General features: G+C 35.2%; 1 non-coding gene across 1 annotated transcript; it reads left to right on the top strand.

Moving 5' to 3' along the window:
• The first annotated feature begins 16,544 nt into the window (after positions 1-16,544).
• On the top strand, positions 16,545-16,652 carry LOC141615794 (small nucleolar RNA R71). Its single transcript, XR_012530191.1, has one exon. It is a non-coding gene; the product is annotated as a small nucleolar RNA R71 (small nucleolar RNA).
• Positions 16,653-21,867: the final 5,215 nt, after the last annotated feature.

The raw sequence follows: 21,867 nt of genomic DNA, 5'->3' as shown, positions 1-21,867 counted from the left end.
ATAAATGTCTTCACATTTTTGTTCCCAATATTAACAAAGTACTAATACTTTTGTCATAATCTCTAGGTTATGATATTTTTAAACATTCATTGAACTTATTCGAAGAATTTCTCTTCTTACCTCATTAAGTGGATACCAAGTATCTACCTAGTTCGTTGGTAAAAGAGATGAAGAAGTAATAACCCCTTTTGATTGAAATTGTATTCGACCATACACTTCAAAGTGTAAATAGGGCGAATATCTTGCTATATTCATAATTCTTTTCTAGAAAGAAGTCATGAATTAATCTTGCTTTGAATACAAGATTCACACATACCAAGAGATTCTCAATCAAGTGGTTTGGGACACTAGTCACAACGAGTCTCTATGAGCAATTTCAATCGAGAATCGAGAAATAATGGGGTTCACCAATTTGAGTCTTATACAATATGTATGACATTTATTTTAGTTTGAATATAATTACCTTGATTTGTATGGTCTTATAAACTTAATCGTGGTATGTAAGGGCATAACACTTGTTTTTATAGCATAATGGTAAAACCCTTTAGCTATTGTGCAAAACTACAAATTATATTCTTATTTAGACATATTATACATCATAACAATTATTGAGGTATATATCTAAATACAAAACTAAAATGTGTACACTACAACATTCATATGTTCATTGATGAAAAGGCAACTACCGTAGTTCTATTCATGCAAATTTTTGAACTTATTCTTGCTAGTCATCACATGATAATGCCAAATATGATGATGAAATCCACTAATTTGTATCAAATACTCATGATGTGGTATTTGGCAAGAAGGCTATGACAATGTCATACATATTTTCGAAGGACTATGTTGGTGTCACACAACCAACTTCCTTAATCTTTACTTATTTAGGAATTTGTCTCTATTTTTAGTGTCTAAGACTTTCTATTTCAAGCCTAGTTCTATCCTTAACAATTAAGATAAATACTTTACTTCTTATTGCTCCCACTCACATCAAGAATTTCTACTTGATGAAGACTTATCTTCATATAAATTCCTAGTTAATTCTTCACAAGAATTACTTTTAAAGTGATAATTTGTTAATCTAATCAATTTTATATCGTCACGTGCTTAACAACTTAAGTATTTGATGACAAGTGATTGGTTTGAGTAATAAGACTTTTGAACCATGTATGTATAGAAGATATTATCAAAACATTTTTTGACCAATTACTATTTGTATTCATATTTCTTCACAAGAAATCATACATAGGTATGTTAGAAATTTAAGATGATAATCTTGTATTTGCATAGGACGACTCCTATCTAGTTCTATGGAATAGAACGATTCCTATGGAGTTAGTCCACAACCTATGATACGGTTCAATTTTAGAAAGAGATTCTTTGTCGTTTAGGAATAGTGGTTTAATGGAGACTTGTGTTACAATCGAATTGATATCATATATGAGTAGGAGCGATAATAAAGAACAACATAAAACAACGAAATAGTGGGAAAATCAAACATTCATCGTTATATTATAAAACATTTAAGAATGTTTTAGCATTTATATAGTGACCTCTACCCAACTATTATAAATGATCCCGAGATCCAAATTCATATCAACTTGGGCACGGTGAGCCGATCAATCCCCTATCAATATAACTCGGTGGATTAACTCTTTAATTGATTCTACTTCTAGAACTCTCGGTCGATAAAATTACTTTAATATTTATCTTTAGTCCGGAACACATGTGAATACGGTCATGAATACTTCCGTTGAGCTCAATCCAAATTTTGATGTAGTAACAATTTACCACCCACTTACCCAACGTAACAAGTTTAGCACCCCGGTGAGCCGAGCCTACTTCCTTATGAAATTGGGGCTCATGGTTCTACTATTTGGTAAGGCTAATTCTCAATTATTATTTTGTGAGAGGTCATGTCAATTTATTATCTATCTCGTTTTAAGTGAACTAAAGCGGTGAACTACGATAATTATAATTGACACGGTCGATGACTCGATAAAATGATATGCATGTGTAGTTATGGCGATTTGGCTATGTATGCAAACATATAAAACAAATGCAAAGCAAAAACAATAAAATCCTAGTATGGCCATCCTAAAATAGTAAATCAAATAAACTATTTATAAATTTACAAACCAACTTCTTTGGTCCCTTGAACTTCATTTGGCACGCACTTCAAGGTAACACCGTGTTTGTCGGACCACCTTCTCGAATTGCACTGTCTTCAAGGAACACCGAAATAAATAAATTACATAGCTTTTCTACTTTATACAATATAAAATAAAAACAAAAATAAATAAAATAAAAGTGATACGAGATCACATTAATTACAACCGAATCAATATCCCCATTCATTTCGGGAAATACCAATTAAAAACTAAGGCCATACTAAATACAAATTACATAATTCAAAATTACATAAAATAAAATATGACAATCATACTAAAAATTCAGCATTAATATATATATATGAAACATGCTATATGATGTGCCAAATCGCCCTATTTAAGCTAATATCATATATTCGGTCCGGTTTTGATGAATTATTGTGACAATTAACTCATTAAAATCACAAAATATTACATAAATCAAATTTATGTCCATGTTAATTACCCCAACCTTCTTAGGACTCAAAAATTTGGTCTTCACAAAACATTTGACAATAATTCAACTTAATATTTTATTATTGCTCCTTAAACATTTATTATTCATAATAATAAGAAATAATTCCCAACTTAGTCATAAAAATTCGTAAATTTCAAAATCATAATTTTGTATATTCTGGAAAATTCTCAAAATCCCAAAATTTTAATAAAAATTGCCTTTAGATTATTTTAATTTATTTCACAAATAAATCGTATAAAACATAATTTTAACCCTTTAATTCCAAATTAAACATAAAATTATGCAATAAATCAAAATTAAAATTTTGAATATTCTAAACACGTTTCTAGAATCTGGAAATAACAAATTTTAAGCCAAAAATCGAATTTTTATATTAATGACTATTAAAGTTGCTTTGTATCAATTTATATCCCATAAAAATAAATAACCATTACAATTATACGAAAATTAATATGCAACTTTAGATCTGATGTTCATATCATATATACAACATTGGGAAAAAAATTTCATGCCATAAAATTAAATTTAGCTATTTATGTCAAAATAGTCACAATTTATTCGATTTTTACATCTAAAAATCATAAATCATGCAAAATTAAATCATTTGATCTACAAATTTACATACAGTGTGTAAATATTTCATGTGACAACATACTAAATTTTCATGGGCAGTAACAAAGTCTAACCATTTTTAACATAAATACCTCTATTTAATCGACTTTTAACATGTAAAAATCATAAATCATGCTATACAAAACCATTTTATATGAAATTTTACATACAACTTGTAAAATATGCATGTGAGGTCGTGTAAAAATGTTAAGGTCAGAATCATAGTCAAACTATTTTTAGCATTTTAATTGTCATTTTATTCAATAAAATGTAATAAAAATACTAAAAATCATATTAAAGACTAATAAAATACCATAAATCATCAAAATGACCTAAAATCAATTTAAGACCATAATGTTATTCATGCAAAAAATTTCGTGGCCTTTATCATCATAAATCACAAATTACAAGTTTTATATGTTAACATTTTAACTCGTCAAAACTAAACAGATTATGCATGCAACAACTCTTGCTCTGATACCAATTGAAAGATTCATATATCTCTTATTAGACTCTTCTAATAACTAAGTGTTTATTAGTTTATTCATAAACTAAAAGGAACTTATGCATGCATAACAAAATTACAAAGTAAGAAAAGAAAATCGATTATTCTTACAATGAGGGCCGAGATTGGGTTTATACTAACTTGGTCTCCTACCAAGTTAGTCTTCTTAAGAATAATCCAAATGCCCCAAAAACCTTAGATCTAATAGCAAAATCTACTCCTCAAGGATTTGTACCAAGGTAATCCCTCTTAATACAAGTACTAATTTTGTTTCTAGAAATTAGTATTTGTGTCCTTAAATTATAACTAATATTATTGTATACTACTTCTAGTAATGGAGAAATAATATTAATTTAATAAACAAATTTATTCATAAAACCATTTTATGTGAGAGAGGATGATAAATTTTGAGAGATAAGCATAAGTTTTCTACACTAGAAAAATGAGAACCAAAATACTCCTCATGGAGAAGAGTGAGCCGGTTTTGGCTCTTATTGGGAGCCAAAATTGTTCTTCTCAATTTGCTTTTTGTCTTCACAAGAAAGGATAGGTGTAGGTCTAGTTTAAGCATGCTTTATTTGTCATCATTATGTCCTTAAGCATGCATTAAACTAATGACAAAAAACATCACCCACTAACCCTTGTCCAACCGGTTTTGAACATAAAATGGACCTCCATTTTATCTTTATAATTTGTCATTTGTAATATGTTGTGACATGTGACATGTAACATGTCATTAGTAATATAAATGCATATTTAACTAATTAAATATCATTATATATTAAATAAATTACATTCAACAAATTAACAAGTAATTCACAATTACATGTATATAAAAATGGGTCACATTAAGTCTAGTTAATATAATCTACAACATCTTGTAATTATAATTTAACTAATTACTCTTATCTCAAATGTTTCACAAACATTAATCAGTTTTAGTAATATAACAAATTAATTACTCAATTGAATCTTATTTAATCAAATTACAATAAGATATAAAACCCTCTCTTATAAATAAAATTTGTTCAATTTAAGGAATTAATTAACTTGTATCAACATACAATTAATTAATTAATCAATTAAGAGTGTTACCCTAGAGGTATGACCTTAAGGGATTAACTGATCACCACCGTCATACAACAGTAATGTCAAACTTTAGTCAGCCAATCATTATCGATTAATGTGGATCAGTTGACAATAAAATGCTACTTTCCCTTTAGTATTCTTAATATGAGATTTAAACATGTGATCGCATTATTGTCGAGGACACATACTTGTAGATATCCGTATCCGTCGATATTGGAATTTATAGAGAACCCGACAAACACCCGATGATGATAGGACACATGTATTCTATTAGTTGTCATTGTCATTATTTGGGTTCGTTTTACGATGTAGAATGAGCGTTGTCGACGGAGTATTTTATTAATTTAAATGATATTTAAATTAAAGCTTTTTTTAGGTGAATTCAATTTATTTTATTTTATTTTGAATTTATTTTCTCAAGTTTATTTTATTGAAAATAAAATAAATATTTGATTTGAAAAGTCATTTTATGAGTGTTTTTGATTTGAAAAATCATTTATTTTGTTGTGTTAATCGATTTGAAAAATCGATTTAAAAATCGAAAAAACTCGTTTCAAACACGTGTTTTGGAGCTCGATTATAGCTCGGTTTTTGAGCCCGTTTTCTTTACGAATTGGCACGAATCTCGAGTACACTAACCAACCTAAGCCTCTACTCATCCAACCCCAGTTCGAACCCCATAACCACGGCCCAAATCCCATCCCAAACACCCCCCAACAGCCCGCAAAAACACGAGCAGCCCCCCTGTTTTGCGTGCCAAATCCCGAGCCCAAAACCCGCTCCAAATACCACCAAAACCCGTGCCCATTAACCCTAACCCATACCTTAGTATCCTACCCATATTACCTTACCTTAACCACCAAGAAAACCAGTCACAAAGCCTCTCAAACCCTCACAAAAGCTGCTGGACAGCAGCTATGTGCAAACCGAGCCCGTCTGCCTCTCCCCCCTTTTAACCTACTTTAACTCCTTATAAATACGACCCCTTCACCATACATTCATTCCTCTAAGTTCTCCATACATACTACCGTCACTTACAAGCTTTAAACTCCAGAAACAAACCCTAATTGCCTCTCAAAAATCCTAGACAAAACCGACATACAAACAGAGAATCAGTTTGTGTGTCCTCTTTGAAACCCTTCGTTCTCCCTTCAAACCTCCATCAAAATTCGAGTTTCTTGTTCCAAATTAACCATACAACATCCATCTACACATTAGACAAAGATTTACGAGCCAAATCGCCCTTGAGAGTACACGAATTCCCTCGAAAAACAGAGTGTTATACACTCTGTTTTCGCGGCTTTTCCTGTCTGTCCAGTTCTGTTTGTGCTCGTTTTTCGTGCCCAATAACTCAAAACGAGCAGGGATTGTTTTAAGATCTCTGTTCTCCTCTCTTTCTAGTTTTCAAAACATCTTTTAAATCGAATTTTCACCGTGAAACGAGAGAGAAATCGCTGTTTGAAAGTTGCTGTCCAGATTTGCAAAAAACGTGTTGTTTGCTTTGTTTCTTCGTCGACGACGGCCTCACGAGATAAAATCTACCATCGATTACGACCCAAAACGGTGTCAACGATACATGTAGGTTGAGGGTGCATCAAATCCTCCTCTTTCTCCCTTTTATTTCGTTTTTTATGTTTGTTTTCTTATAGTTCGTTTTTGTTTGTTTATCGTTTTTGTTTATCGATTGTTATCATTAACTATGAAACTAGTTTAGTCCGAGTATGAGTTAAAGTACCACCATGAACACCCGCGTTGACTTGAGATGGGAAAGAAACCGCTACATCAGTCGGTCGTACACCCCCGTCTCATTTACATATCCTCGTGTTCAAGGTAGGGCATTAATAAAACGATTTCTGACTTCGTTCTTCGCTTTTGACCCCTCCTTTGTTTCGTGTGATTCGACCCACCTTAGGATCATTTACATGTTAGTATGACCTCTGATTGTTAACATATAACTCGTTTAGATGACATTAGATCAATTTAATAACCTAATTAGACACGTTAGGGTACATCGACATAGCTTTAAAAATCAACTGACGATTCTGTAACTTAATTGAATGCATCTCTCTCTTTCACCTAATTTCTCGTTAGTATAAGAGTGCGTGATTAGCACCTTCTTATTAACACTCGATGAGTTAATTTAATTAGCGAACTTGACCTAATTTGACCCCTTTAGGCCGTGTAGAATACACCTTTGTAAGACATCTTTTCAATCGATCGACGTCGTTTCTAACTTGTTTTCTAGCCCGCTTTCGAACTTGTTTCGCAATCAATTGATCTAACTAATGAACCTGACCTAGGACCTAGGGTTGGACGTGGCTTTAGGCCGTGAGGCTTGGCCGTGTCCTTTGGTCTTTCTTGTTTCGTTTGTTTTACATCGTTCGTTCTTTATTTGCTTTGTCGCTTGTAATTTATCGTTTGTTATCGAGTTGTAATCTTCAAGTTAGCTTTCTTTTATCGAGTCAAAAATTCTTCCAAAAAACCTTTGTCTTGTTTGGTTAGATGGTTGTGCCCCAATGCATGTAAGAGCGTAGTAAATCGCATGTTGTTTAAAGCAACATGGCCCGATTTATGCTAATGCATGCTTTGGTGCGTGGCCTTATGTCTAATTCGATGAGATTAAGTGAAAGCACACATTACGAGGAGTGACCCAAGGCCTTGAGTCATGTAAGCCGTGAGCCACCCCTTTGTGCACGGTTTCCTAGGCCGAATGGCCGTGTATTGCGTCGTGTGTATAGCGTTGTATTTTAGATCGAGTTGTATCTTTAAGTTCTCGTTGTGTCGGCATGAAATGCCTGGGTTGTAATAGGATAGAACCCAACGGCTCCCCCATTCCCATCAAGCCTTGTTTGTTCCGTTTATATGTTGTTAGATCAATCAACCCACATGCAAAATTACAACTTTGACAAAGTTAGTTTAGTTGCATCTAAATCGACATAGAAACTTCACATGTTAGGGTTTTGAAAACGATGTTTGCATATCATATATCGTAGTAGCTATGACCTGGTTTGAAATCCGACACTTGACTTAGTAGAGGCCGTTATTGACGGGCGGGGTTAGGTGTCCTTATGGGCTTCCTAACACGTACCCTCACCCCTTACTTACGATCTATGGTTTGTGGATCCGTCTAAATACCATTGGATTACGAGAGTCATTCAAATCGAGTGATATAGGGTACAAGTCTTTATCTTTAATCACTCGTAGTCGATTGGCTTTATGCTTTTCGATGAAAGGTGTAAAGTTGACTTGAACGGTTCCAAGTTCCCAAAAAACTTGGTGGCGACTCTAATTTGTCTTAATTCGATTCGAAGGAACCTCGAGTCGATTATGCCTAGTGTGGATCCCGCGGACGCAGTTCCCAAGGGCCTTGTCCACAATACTCCAACACCGACTTTGTAGCTTTTTTCTTCTTCTAGCCTGATATAAGCAAGGGTCTTGGCCTGGACATCTTCGAAGGTATGGCAGGGATACTTAGTGAGTTTATTGTATAAGTCACTATGAGGTAGTAACCCCTACCTGAATGCTTCCACTACTATTCCAACGTCACACCTTGGAATAGATACTTTCTCCTTGTTGAACCTGGCGAGGAATACCCTGAGAGTCTCCTCCGGCTTCTGTGTAATCCTGTAAAGATCACTGGACCATTTCTCCAACTCCCTGCTGCTTGCAAATTGCTGGTTGAAGTTGTTGATCAGGTTGGCAAAAGAATGGATGCTCCCAGTTGGCAGGTTGATATACCATTGTAGAGCAGGTCCGGTCAGGGTTGTTCTAAATCCCTTACACATGCAGACTTGCCTGAACTCACTGGGGATAGATGCAGCTAACATTTTCTGTTTATATAGAGCTACATGATTCTGTGGATCCGTGGTTCCATCATAAATTTTCATAGACGGAATTACAAACTTTTTGGGCATATCCACTTTTGCTATTTCGTCGATAAAAGGTGAATCAGGATAACTATCAGGGGCAGCTTCTTCTAGACTGGCAGGAACTCCAGGTATTTTTTCGAATTTTTCATTTAGTTTCTTGATTTCCTGGACTACTGCCATCATGATGGCTGCTGCAGATTCATCAGGTTTTTCATTGTTATTATTTGGCTCACCATCGCCATCAACATTGAAATACTTAGAGCCACTTGGGCTCCCAAAGCTGGAAAAATCAATGTTTTTGATAATTGATGCAAACGATGTTCCTGGATGGAATCTGAAGCGTGCTCTTTAGGTTTTTTCCAATTTCTTTTCAGAGCTGACTCAGATTCTCTTAACTGAAGGATTTCAGCCTCAGTTTAGGCTACCTTGTCTCTCAAGCTTTCTAACTCAGCTATTAGTTGGAGAGCTGCGTTCAATTGTTCTTCAATGGTAGACTGGGCCATTTTTGTAGGTTATTTGGTTTTTTTGTAAGATAAGGAAAAAAATTTTTAAAGAGCTAGATGTCCCACGATGGGCGACAATTGTTTTGTATGGATTTTGTGCAAGGCGAAATCAGGTCAGGGTAGGTCTAGGGAGGGTTAACTAGCTCAAACTTATCGAGAAAATGTAAGGCAGTGTACGAAACTAGAAAAGTAAAACAAGATAAATAAAACTATAACGAGACAAGGAATTTTGTACGTGGAAAACCCTTAAATGAGAAAAAACCACGGGCACCAAGCCAGGAGAGGATTTTACTATAATATTGAGTAGTTCTCACAAATGACTATAATTTAGCTTGAGTATTGTATATGAGTATTGCTAGAGTATTTTCTTGTATTTTGCAAATTATCTAAGTGTTCCTTTATATAGTTCAATGCTGAACGGCTGCCGGATCTTCCTTCATCAATGCTGAATATTCTACCTTAATTATCCGTAATAATGCTCATTATTGCTCCCTTAATTGATGTCCTTTATTGCTAAATCTTCTCCATTAATGTGTTAGAAATCTATATCTCATTGCTTTACATATTCAAATATGTGATGAATTAATTTAGTCATAAAATTAAATATTGATCTTATGCATGCAAACAATAATAAGGATAAAGAAGAAATCGTCATTCTTACATTGGAAATTTCGGATTAAAGGGCACAAATGAGTTCTCCTACTCACTTGTTCTTCAGCTTCCTAAAATGGATGAACAAGGATTCAAGTATAGAATCCCTCCCAAGGAATAATACCCAAGATAACCTCTTAATAAAATTAATATTATTAATACTAGAACAATATTAATTTAAATAAAATTGACCCAAAAATATTTATTTTGGTCTCTTAATTTCGGTTAAGAGAAGGGAGAAGAAGAAGTAATTTTATCTCTCTAAAATCTATATTTTTGATGTTGTATGAATGATTAATAATACACTACCTTTTAAGTAGTGTATAAGGTAAATTATAGAGAAAAACCCATGGTTTTTCTCTATGACAAAACCGGGTAGGGGAAGGGGTGGTGATGGCCAATGCATGAGCAAGGTGTTCTTCACAAGAGTAAATAGGTATGCATGGCTAGGTTTAGGTAAAATGATTATGTTTTCCACTTAATTAATCAACACAATATTTATCCTAAATCACCCCATATTTCGGTCCATTTAAGATGAAATGGATTCCATTTTATCTTTGTCAATTTGTCAATTTGTCACATGTCACAAGTCATGTAAAATTGTTATGCATTTTTAACATATTAAAAATCAACGCATTAATAAAATACGTCATGTACAAAATCGACTTAGTAATTCATAATTACTTGTACCAAAATAATTTACCAATTATAAATCACAACATCTTGTATTTATAATAAATAATTCATTCAAATGCAATTGTTTCTTTAAACAATAATTTCATCTAAGTAATAAAACAATTCGATCACTTAGATCGTATCTTATTTAATCAAATTATAATGAGATACGTAAATATTACATCCAAAATCGTCCGTCAATTTTAAGTAATTTAATTAACTCGTATCCTCATACGATTAATTAAATAATCAATTAAGAGTGTTACCCTTTAGGTATGACCTAAGGGGATCAACTGATCACCACCGTCGCACGACAGTAATGTCAAACTCTAGTCAGCCAATCATTACCGATATGTGTGGACCAGTTGATAGTAAAATACTACTTCCCAAATGTATTCTTAAAATGAGACTTAAACATGTGATTATCATGATCGACAGTTGTGATCGCATTAATGTCGGAGGACACATATTCCAACATAATGTTCCAATTATTGCGCGAATATCGTTTATAATATAGTCATCTGGTCAAATATCGTCCTGCTGTTTTGACCGTTGTCCTCTCTATGGCTTGGCGCCTGTCTTCTTGCAACTTGGTGGCCTGATGCCCTGACGCCTTGATAGCCAGGCCAGGGTAAAATGTCATCCTGAAGTATCTGCAGATTTCTAGGCCTAACAACTAACAATTATGAAGAGGTAAACTATATGATAAAAGGGAGTCTAGGGGAGTCAGGTCACACATGCAAAGGTAAAAATATGTTCTTGTTAAACTCGGTAATAATAACATTGTCAATTGTTTAGGCTTAGAGACACCCACCTTACGATATTAGTGTCAACCATAGACCGGGTCCTAGAGAAACTCTTGTTTATGACTAGGTCGTCCTACTACACATGCTTAGTCTAATCCGATTCCATGCCGCTCAACTTTTAGAATGAATTAACAAACTTAATCAATGAGTAAGGCCTTTAAACAAAGATTAAACGTTAAGGTGCAAACATGTGATAGAAACAATTAGGCAATATTACATCAACCTAATTTATCATTTTACATGTTCGATTTTGCATGGCTTCCCTAGCTCCTAGACTAAGAAATTTAGCTACTCATATTAAAATGTGATCTATAAACTATGTTGAATAGAATGCTAAACATGATTGTAGAAATGATATAAACTAAATGATAAAACATAAAATATGAGATTAAACTATGTGGTAAAATTGAAATGCTAGCGATGAAATTATGAAAACGTAAATAGAAATGTAAACTAAATGAACAAGAATAAGAATTACCGAAATAAGGAACTAGAACTTGAGTTGCAAAGAGAACCAAATGCTTGAATTAACTTAGAACCAAATGTTTAACATCAAACAAAAGCTTAACAATATTGAAACTAAATATGAAAACTAATGAGAGAATTTTGCTTAAAGCTATTATAATGTATGAAAGACGTGAGAAAAAGATATCCCTAATGACGGATTAAGGCCCCTATTTATAAGAAAATAGGGGCATAACACTCTTGCTTGGGCTTGGAAACACACCTTGATCTTCCAAATAGTATCCTAAGCTTCCAAAGAGTATCCTAAGCTTGATCTTTTCCACATGATTTTGGACTTCTCATTGGGCTCTTTGTAGGATCATTTTGCATGGTCTCATACACTCTTGCTTGGGCTTGGAAACACACCTTTCATTGTCGTGCTTGGTCTATCTTGTTTCCACTTAGCTTGGTGAACTTGGTGTATGCTAATGTGATAGGAAAAGGCCTCTAAATGCTTAGATTCCAACAAAATGTAACAAATACAAACAATACACCTAGAACACAAGATTAGCTCATAAATATACTAATTAAAGTATGATAAACAATAAAAACCGAGCTAAAATGAGGGGTAAAAGTATATATAAAATGAACGCATCAAACTCCTCCAAGCTAAACCTTTGCTTGTCTCCAAGCAAGAAACCATATCCCATCAATTGCAATACCCTAAAACAAGCTAAGCATAATGATTCAAAACCCTAAACAACATGGGCAAAGGAATAAAGCAAAACATGGATGAGATTTACATGACAGCGTAGCATGGAAGACTTGAAATGAACCTTTAAGCTCTTGCATGATCTTTTGACTTATGGACTCTCAAGGTGCACTCAAACTCTTTTATATGCGAAAGGACATTTTCGTGAATAAACACTCAACTATCCTCGACTTATAATAATGTGTCCCCAATCTAATATGGTAATCAACCAAAACTAGTAAGCCAAAACAATCAAATGCAAGCATGATAAAGAAGCCAAATGGGTAGGAAGAACGCAATATATAATGGGTAAGAAAGGGGAACAAATGAATTATGGATTGTGGAGCTAATGTCAAGCTAGCAACAACCAAATGTAAAGATGATCAATCCCAATTCTAATCCCAAATTACAATACAAATCATAAGTAAACTCTCCAAAATATGTGAATAACGCATGAGAGTTTCTCACATCAACTTCTTATTCTCTTTTCTTTTCAAATGATACTTCTTTTTTCATTTTCTTTCATGCTTTTTCATTTCTTTTTTTCATTCTTTTCTTTTTCATTTTTCTCATTTCAATTCTTCATTTTTTTCATTTTTTCAATTCTTTTTCTTTTCTCATTTTTTTCCTTCAAGATCATTAAGACCAAGCTCACATGATATTCCAAACTTTGAACCAAATCCCAATTGAGCACCCAAAGAAAACAAAACAAAGCTACTAGCTTTACAAGGTAGGCAAATTATAATGTAGCTAGGGAAAATTTTTTGTGAAGGGGTCAAAGAGGCAATAATGATCATGTGAATGGCTCCAAAATGCTATATCAAATGAATGCATGCTTATAAAGAGATGAAATGAGAACCATACTTGTGCGTTTTGATGAAACACACATCATAAAGAGACACCTACACTCACCTAAGAGAGACCGGATATGGATGCATCGGTCTAAAGAGGCTCTACCTTACCAATTTGTAGCTTGCCAATAGTCTAGATCAAACCTAATCGGTTCATTTTCCATTCCCCACCTACTATGTCAAGACATCCCCATGTAGCAATTATCCCATCATAAAAGAATAAATCATTAGCTATAAGCTATCATTAGGATAAGCAAGAGGGAAGTAAGCCAAAACCAAACAAAAACACACAATTTCTCTCAAAATTTTCAATTTTCTACATTACATGCAAACTACACTACAATGCAAATGCAGCCCCCCCCCCCCCCCTCCCCAAGCTAAACACAACATTTTCCTCAATGTGCCAACAATTGAATTACCCAACTAAACCATAAAAATGGCTCAAAACACATAAAAAATAAGGATAAGCGGTCATATTTAATGGGTTACAAGACATAAACTAAAATGCAAAGCAAATAAAACTTACAAGACTTGCTAGCCTCCCCCCAAGCTAGTATGTATACGGGGGACTGATGTTTTGTTGTGATTTAAAGGGAAGAACTGAAGAAATACGATAGAGAGAAAGAGGAGAAATACCGTCGAAATGTATGAGAATGATAGAACAATATTTGCCTTTTACCTGTAGAAGAAAAAAGGCCAAGAAAATATTAACTCACGTCCCCGATCGGGGCTGGCAACCCCGATCGGGGTTGACCGGTCAATGCTGCTTTTTTCTTTGCTTCCGTAATTAAGTACTTTCGTCTCGTTTTTCAAAAACTACGTCCCCGAACGGGGTTCTTGCATGGGGAAGCGTGCTTTTGCTCCCTTAAGCCTCCTTTTCTTCATTTTCTACCTATAAATCACAAAACAAACATCGTCAAGTCTAGTATTTTATTCCTAATTCTACGAAAAACAGTAAATTGCGGAAAATTAAAAACAAGAAATAAATAAAAGCAAATAAAAAGCTTGGGTTGCCTCCCAAGAAGCGCTGGTTTAACGTCCCGCACGATGTAAGAATCTATTTGATCAAGTTTCACCATTGAGCTTGCCACCAACCAAGCTCCATTTCATAGCTCCCTTTGCATTCCGGAACCATTTGAAAATTTTCAAATAAAATTTCCCTTTCTTTTTAGCACTCTTAGCAATAGTGCCCTTAGCATCGTCACCTACAAAACAAACAACACCAATATCATCCTCTAATGCATCCATCAGTAAGGGTCCAAGTGTAGAAGAGGCATTAGGAGAGTCCATAGTGCTAAATAAATAACAAGACTCTTGTAATATTGGGCTTCTAATGGTGTTATTTTTGCTAAAGGAAACCCGGTCATCACCCACTTCTAACGTCAACCTCGCATTTTTCACATCAATTAGCGCACCTGCGGTGTGTAAAAATGGCCTACCCAATATAATTGGGGTTTGTGAGTCCTCGGCCATATCAAGTATGAGGAAGTCAACGGGTATAAAAAACTTGCCAACTTTGACGGGCACATCTTCTAAGACACCTAAAGGTCACTTTAAAGAATGGTCCGCCATTTGCAATGTGATACTTGTGCATTTTAGAGCACTCATGTTAAGTTTTTCACAAATAGAATAGGGCATGACACTCACACTAGCACCTAGGTCGCAAAGGGCCTTATCAATGGTATATGTGCCTATAGTGCAAGGAATAGAATAGCTACGGAGGTCCTTAAGTTTCGTGGGAGACTTTTTTTGTAAAAGTGCACTACATTCTTCGGTGAAAGCAATGGTCTCAACCTCATTGAAGGATCGCTTCTTTGAAAGGATTTCCTTCATAAACTTTGAGTAGGAAGGGGCTTGGGTAAGTAATTCAATAAATGGGACGGTGACTTGCAAATTCTTAACAACCTCCAAAAACTTACCAAACTTACCTTCCTCCTTGTGCTTTGCTAGACGATAGGGAAATGGTACTTGAACAACTTCCTTTGGAGGAGCATCCTCCACATCTTTCACTTTCTCTACTCCATTAGGAGCATTCACCTTTTTAGAAACGGCATCATCCTCTTTAGCATTAGGAGAGACTTCCTCAACAATCAACTTGTCACTTTCTTTGGGCATAGGGGGCTCAACATCTTTGGCATCAAGCTTGCTCTTTCTCTTTAGCATCAATAATTGATGAGGAAATGGCACACGATCCTTAACAAGAGGCTCTTCACTAGCCTTCTTTTTGTCATTTCCCCCAAGCTTATTCTTTTTAACAACCACTTTGTCATCCAAAGTCATGGATGGCCCATCATAGCTTGTACCACTTCTGAAGGAAATAGAATTAACGGTCTCATGTGGTTGCGTACCTTAGGGTGGTAGTTGGCCGGTTTTCCTTTGAGAGCTAGAAGCGGCTAATTGAGCCACTTATTGCTCCAACATCTTGATTGCGGCATTGTGAGCTTGATCATTCTTTTGGATTTGAGCAAACAATTCCCTTTGCATTTCTACTATCAAGCCCTCAAGTTTACCTCCTCCTTGGTTGTTTTGTTGGCCATCTTGAGGTGGGGGTTGATTTTGTTGGTAATTTTGTTGAGGTGGCCTTTGTTGGTTTTGATAACCCGGTGGGGGATTATACTTTTGTTGTTGAGAGACATAGGCATTTTGTTGTGGTGGGGGTTAAGGGCTAAGCACTTTGTTGCTAGTATAAGACAAGTTCGGATGGAATTGTGAATTCGGGTTATATGTATTAGAAAATGTACCTGGTGGATAAAAACTTTGTCTTAGAGCTTGAAAAGCATTTACCTCCTCAATAGTGGCTCGACAATGAGCGCTGTAATGACCCACGCCTCCGCAACCGTCACAAAAAATGATTGGACTTGTAGAGGACACGGCATTGAGTTGTTGAATGGAATGTCTAGCATCTAGTTCCGCCAATTGTTGTTGGAGTAAGGCAATTTGAGCTAGCAAGACGGGATTGTCGGAGGATTCTTCTTTATCTTTGACTGGCACACTTCGGGAATTGACATATTGTGCGTTATGGACGGCCATAGATTCGATCGTGGCATGAGCAATATCGGTGTGAATTTGATCAAACCGCCCATTGTTGGCGGAATCAAGAATCCTTCGGGACTCGGCACAACATCCATTGTAGAATGTTATAGCTAGGAACCAATCATCTAACCCTTGATGTGGGCATTGCCTTTGCAATTATTTGTACCTCTTCCAAGCCTCATATAAGCTCTCAAGAACTTGTTAACGGAATCCGGTGATTTGGCTCCTCAAGGTTTGAGTTTTCTCCGGTGGAAAAAACTTTTGATAGAATGTAAGAGCCAATGTCTCCCAGTTGGTGATTCCCATAGTGGTGCGGTCAAGGCTAGTGATCCAAATCTTGGCCTTGTCCTTCAAAGAGAAAGGAAAAAGTATTTCCCTTATTTGGGCTTGAGTGACGCCCGTTTGACGGATCATGGAGCAATAATCGCATAAATTTTGCACATGCAAATTGGGATCCTCCAAAAGACTTCCCCCAAATTGCTTCCTCTCCACAAGGCTAATGAAAGCCGGTTTGATCTCGAAATCCGGCGCAGTAATTTAAGTAGTTGTGATACCGGCCGGAAGCATGGCCGCGGTGGGCTTTGAGTGATCGGAAAATTTCACCATCTTTTTAGTTGAATATGGTGGTGGTGGTGGTGGTGGAGATGATGAACTTGAAACCTCCTCCTCTTCAAGGGCTTCTAGATCGCCTAAGTAAGACTTTCTAGCACTTTCAACTTGAACGGGAGAAGCGGCTTCTTTCCAAAACGTTGTCTTCTCCTAAAGGTTTTCTCGGGTTCGGAATCCGTTGAAAGCAAATCTCCACTACGAGAAGACCTTGGCATAAGACAACAATTTCTAGAAAATGATAAGTAACGGTCTCAAGGAACAAGTGTTCCTCAAGACAAAAGAAAACAAGATAAAAATTGACAATTCAAAACGCAATAAAACCGTGCTCCACGGCAACGGCGCCAAAATTTGATCGGCTATCGCATTCCTATGCAAAGATAAATTCCCTAAACACAAATAAATGTAGTAATAGGGGTCGAACACAAGGAGACGGGAATTACGTTTTTGAAATGTTATGGAAAGATTCTTATTAAGGTCGATTTCGTTTGGTTTTGTTTGTTGTTTTGTTTGATGACTAACAATTATGAAGATGTAAACTATATGATAAAAGTGAGTCTAGAGGAGTCGGGTCACACATGCAAAGGTAAAAATATGTTCATGTTAAACTCGGTAATAATAACATTGTCAATTGTTTAGGCTTAGAGACACCCACCTTACGATATTAGTGTCAACCATAGACCAGGTCCTAGAGAAACTCTCGTTTATGACTAGGTCGTCCTAATACACATGCTTAGTCAAATCCGATTCCATGCCTCTCGACTTTTAGAATGAATGAACAACCTTAATCAATGAGTAAGGCCTTTAAACAATGATTAAACGTTAAGGTGCAAACATGTGATAGAAACAATTAGACAATATTATATCAACCTAATTTATCATTTTACATGTTTGATTTTGCATGGCTTCCGGAGCCCCTAGACTAAGGAATTTAGCAGCTCATATTAAAATGTGATCTATAAACTATGTTGATAAGAATGCTAAACATGATTGTAGAAATGATATAAACTAAATGATAAAACATAAAATATGAGATTAAACTATGTGGTAAAATTGAAATGCTAGCGATGAAATTATGAAAACGTAAATATAAATGTAAACTAAATGAACAAGAATAAGAATTACCGAAATAAGGAATTAGAACTTAAGTCGCAAAGAGAAATTGACACAGTGATTCCCCATCCATAAGAATAGTTGTACCTTCGCCCATAACATCCTCTGCGATGTCAATCATGAGTACTTCCCCGATAGCTAGCTTCCTTTCAGCCAGCTGGTGCAAAGCTACCAACGTTGGCGTATTCAATTTTTGCTTATAATCATCGGTGTGATATCTAGGTTTAAGAGGAACACCAGCGTTGTGTGCAACAAAAGTAGATGGCTTATATCGTAAGTCATCTGATTTATCCCCGGTCTACAATTTAGAAAAAAAAAATATATACATTACACGAGACGTCATATATAATTTAAATAACCAAAAAGAAAAGGAAAAACTCACAATCTATTTTTCAAATTATTACTACCTCTTGAATTTTGGGTGGAGAGGCAGTCGAATCAGTGACTTTGGGTGTTGACGTAGTAGTCCTAATTTCAGCCATAATGGCTTCGTGTAACTCCTGAAAAAGTAAAAATTCAAATACTTACTATATGTTAGATAAGGTTACCCTAATAAATTTAAAGGCGTTCATTATATAAAATGCGTTCGCTTTAGCATAACTAGCCCGGAGATGTCAACACTAATGAATGCTTCAGGCCATTGCACAATAGAACCCACGACATCTTGCAAAAGCCAATTTTCACTACGTGGTACTATTGGAGTACCATACTCCTCCAGATATAACTCAGTCACTTCCACTTCCCTCCATCCCTCACGGAGGGCAATGCCTTGATTGCCTTAAACGTCAACTTCTTGAATCTGGTCGTAATAGAACGCTACTCCCCTAGCAACAACAATTCTACCCGATGCTACTGTAGGGGCTTTGTAGTAAAGAACACAAGGCTTCTTGCAAACGACCTTCACATTTTTAATTAATTAGTATATATACATGCACTACTTTAAATAATAAATTTAACTAATTAGTATATATACAACAATTATAAACTAGTCGTAGTAGCTAATACCTCGTCAAAAGCCGGATTCGGAGATGATAAGAACGTGTCTTCGGCTCCCACCTCCACCTCCTTCTCCCCTGCCTTCATGGCTTCCTCTTCATCTACCCCATCTTGATCCTTTGCCATGTCTTTCTCACTTCGCATGCCCGCTTTTTTCTTCGTCTCCCCTGCTTCCTTTATGACTTGCCGAACCATAACCAACTCTTCTTCAGATGGCTTATCCCCCGTTTCCACCATTTCTAGTATCAACCTGGCCATTGTTTGTAGCTGTGTAGTAGAAATGAATATAATTAAAATAAATAGTATAATTTCAGCAGATATATATATTATGTTGAATAAAATACAGTATTTATATACCCTATCATCACCACTCATTGTCCTTCGAGTATTTTTCCCAAAATACTTAGTGATACAACCATGCGTCGATACCCCTCACACACGACCTGGATGCTCTGCTTTGCCGATTGCCCTAGCAAGAATGTCATCGCGTCCTTCAGGCTTCCATTTTCCTTCATGTACCTCCTTCTCACAGATCCTCTACATACACATAAAACCATTATGCAACTAAATTTTATTTAAACTCACAATTATATAATCGACCACCAGTGGTAGGAGTGACATATTTATTCAAACTTACAATTTTCTCTTTGATGGCCTTATCATATGGAGTTTCTAACTTTCTATTCTTAGGAGTGTGACCGGCCACCCAAGCGTCGTGATGATTGACAGTTCCAAGCTTCTTCTTAATCAATCTATAACCACCTCTGGAGCCATGAAAGACGCTCTCTTCCTTTGAAATGTTCTCTTGGTTCTGCCTACTCATAGTCTTCATAAAATGAATTGTATCGAGTAACGTAAGCATATTTCATTACTTATTAAGTGATTACTAATAAAGTGATCCCAATGAGTCGCAGATAAATTACCTTAAACTTGTCAGACTGCCTATAATCAATAAAGTCATACCAATCTTGCTGGCTGACATACCGATACTTCTTCGTTGGTGGTTTCTTGTTTATCTCCCTGGTCTTCTTGTTGAACAAGTGGTTCTGAGCAACCTTTAACTTCCATGCTCTGAAGGATTCCTCAATCTTTTTTTTAAGTAACCATCATGTTCTTGGGGGACAGTGTAAGCTGCCTGCATATATGGTGAGCATATTTGGTTAGTTTCGGCTAATAGCACATATCGAATACTAAGATAATTTCATCTCACTGCATTTTTTATTGTATATACATACCTTTATTCTCCCCCATAGCTTTTCCTCCCGGTCATTACTCAACTGATCGATACGCGTTAAACCAAGATGCACATACTCTCTTACATAATAACCAATCCAAGTCGCGAATTTTGAAGCAAAGATACCATCTGGTAGCCCCGTTAATTTATCCCATTGAAGTTCATTAGGTATCCCTCTCCCTATTGATTCTAGGGAAACCTGTTGGAGTATGTGTCCTCGACAATAATGCGATCACATGTTTAAATCTCATATTAAGAATACATAAGGGAATGTAACATTTTATTGCCAACTGATCCACATTAATCGATAATGATTGGCTGACTAGAGTTTGACATTACTGTCGTGCGACGGTGGTGATCAGTTGATCCCTTAAGGTCATACCTCTAGAGAAACATTCTTAATTGATTAATTAATTAATTGTATGATGATACAAGTTAATAAATTCCTTAAAATTGAACAAATGATTTTGTGAGTAATAATACGTATCTTATTGTAATTTGATTAAATAAGATTCGTGATAAGTAATTAAATTGTTTTATTACTTAAGGTTTATTTATTGTTTATGAAACAATTGGAATACGAATGAATTGTTTATTATAAATACAAGTAGTTGTGATTTATAATTATATGACCCATTTTAAGTAATGGTAATTGTGAATTACTAGTTAATTTTTGTATGTGATTTATTTTGTTTATATAATGATTGTTAATTTGTTAAAAATGCATTATTTAAATGACATGTCTAGTAACATGTCCAATTTGTCACACAATACAAATTAACAAATTGACAAAGTTAAAATGGAACCATTTTACACATGTGAACCGTGTAAATGGGAGTATAGGGTTGGTTTGTGCCTTAATTATTTAATTAGTGAGGAGCATTATCATTACCTACTAATGATAGACCTTCAGGCCTACTCTCTTATGAAGAGCAACTAGCAAAGGCATTGGGCACTCTTCCCATGTGGAAATTTCGGCCACCCTATTGCATTGGGAGAGTTTTCTCTTCTAATTCACACAATTCATTCTAAGATAATTGATTCACTTTTGAATTTTTTGCTTATCTCTCTAAGTTTTGTTATTGAACAAAAATCATAAAACTCACATCAAATCTCTAATATTATTCTCTAAATACTAGAAGTAGTATACCTATAATATTAGTAATTTTAAGGGAACAAATATTAATTCTAGTAATCAAATTAATATTTGTATTAAGAGTGATTTTCTTGGTACAATCCTTGAGGAGAGATTCTAAATTGAATCTTGTTCATCCATTTGGAAAGCTCAAGAACTAAGTAAGGTAATAGACCTTTCTAGTGCCCTAATAGCCGAAAATACATTTATAAGGCACCGATTTTCTTCACTCTTGTATTTTGTTTTGCATGCATAAGATCCTTAAGTTTTTATGACTAAAACTTTAAACTAAAATATGTGATATGTAAAATATGATTTCTAACAAGTGGTATCAGAGCAACACGGTTGTTGCCTGCAAAATCTGGT

This window comes from Silene latifolia, chromosome 11 (genome assembly GCF_048544455.1).
Source record: "Silene latifolia isolate original U9 population chromosome 11, ASM4854445v1, whole genome shotgun sequence".
Lineage (NCBI taxonomy): Eukaryota > Viridiplantae > Streptophyta > Magnoliopsida > Caryophyllales > Caryophyllaceae > Silene > Silene latifolia.
This window is presented reverse-complemented; position numbering and strand designations above follow the sequence as displayed.